Source organism: Osmerus mordax, chromosome 12, assembly GCF_038355195.1.
Source record: "Osmerus mordax isolate fOsmMor3 chromosome 12, fOsmMor3.pri, whole genome shotgun sequence".
NCBI classification, from domain to species: Eukaryota; Metazoa; Chordata; class Actinopteri; order Osmeriformes; family Osmeridae; genus Osmerus; species Osmerus mordax.
In genome coordinates, this window is record NC_090061.1 from 7096181 (window position 1) to 7097599 (window position 1419).

At 45.8% G+C, this 1419-nt stretch overlaps 1 protein-coding gene across 1 annotated transcript in view; it reads right to left on the reverse strand.

The window, feature by feature from the left end:
* Nucleotides 1-949: 949 nt before the first annotated feature.
* Nucleotides 950-1419, reverse strand: part of gfra3 (GDNF family receptor alpha 3) — a 16361-nt gene continuing 15891 nt past the window's right edge. The window contains 1 exon segment of the mRNA XM_067248114.1: nucleotides 950-1419. This exon segment is cut by the window's right edge and continues 311 nt beyond it. The gene's annotated coding sequence lies outside the window, so the exon portion shown is untranslated.

The window sequence follows — 1419 nt, forward strand, 5'->3', positions numbered from 1 at the left end:
TTTCAATATGATTGTTTGGGAAAGTGAGAGAAAGAGAAAGAGAGAGATGGAGACATATACTGTAGCCATGCCACCCACTGACTCCACGGCCCCCTCCCCCCACCAACCATCATCTCCAGCCCCTCCGGACGGAAGTTAATTTTACACGTTCCCTCCGAAATAGGAAAGAACAAGAAACGCAGGAAAAAAACATTAGTGTCAGCAAAAGATTTATAAGACAGAAAATGGAGAGCCTGCGATTCTCTATGGTATATTTGCGCTGGAGGGTCTCTCCTTCGCTTTTGTTCTCCTCCCTCTCTCTCTCTCTTTGTCTCTCTCTCTCACTAGCAGCCCCCACGAGTCCACAGAAAGATAAAGAGTTCACGGCACGGCCTATTATTGCCCTCTGACTAAAACAACTAAAACACTATGAGAAAGACCTCACATTGTAAAATCGCCTACCTCCTCCTCTTTCTCTCTCCTTCGCTCAGTTTCACTCTCTCAGTCTCTCTCTCCTTCGCTCAGTTTCACGCTCTTTCTCGCTCTCCTTTAGTCTCTCCATCTCCATCTTTTTCTGCCTGCAAGCATCAACCCCAGACTAGTGTTTGCACCTGCCCAGAACTCATTTGACTTTATTTCCTTCCACTTTATAACTCATATTGTTTTATTATGACTGTTTTATTTGTATTTATCCCTGTGGTCATTCTACCATATCTATGCTGAGTCACAAGAAAGCAGATAGAGACACAGATAGAGCAATAAAGGCGCCAAGGCGCTTGCCTCTGCTGGATCGAATGATGGGCTGGCGTGTGTGTGTGTGTGTGTGTGTGTGCGTGTGCATGTGAGCATGACTGCTGACGAGACTAAGAATGAGGTGGGAGATGAGATAATATGAAAAGCCTTGTGCAGTTTGCTTGGTAATCTCTTTAAGCACGGGCACGCACACTCTCGCGTCTTCACGGGACGGTTACGCTTGGTTTATTTGTAGAAATGGCAAATTAGCTTAGATATCTAGCAAGCCCACTCACTGTGAGTCATCAACTGTGTATGTGTGTGCGGGTCCTTGTCCATCACTGCAAAGTAAAAGTATATGGGTTGAGGGGTGTGTGAGATGCACTGAAGTCAAATTACACTCAAGGTATCCTGGCACTTATATTCACCAATAAATTACTCGTACATTAAACATCCCCTAGTGTTACTGCACAGTTGGTCCAAGCCCATACCAGTCTAATATGTATAAGTCTTTATCGGGCCCAACCATTCCGTGATCACAGGGGTAAGTGGGGAGGTATGGATGGTGTGGCGAGACACAAGGGAAAAACAGACTGTCTCAGAAGAAAGAGTGGGGGGGGGAGCAAGGGAACATGGAGAGATGGCCAAGGAATAAGAGAGGTTCAGTTTATAACCCTCCCTCTTCTCTATCTCTCTCTCTCTCCTTTC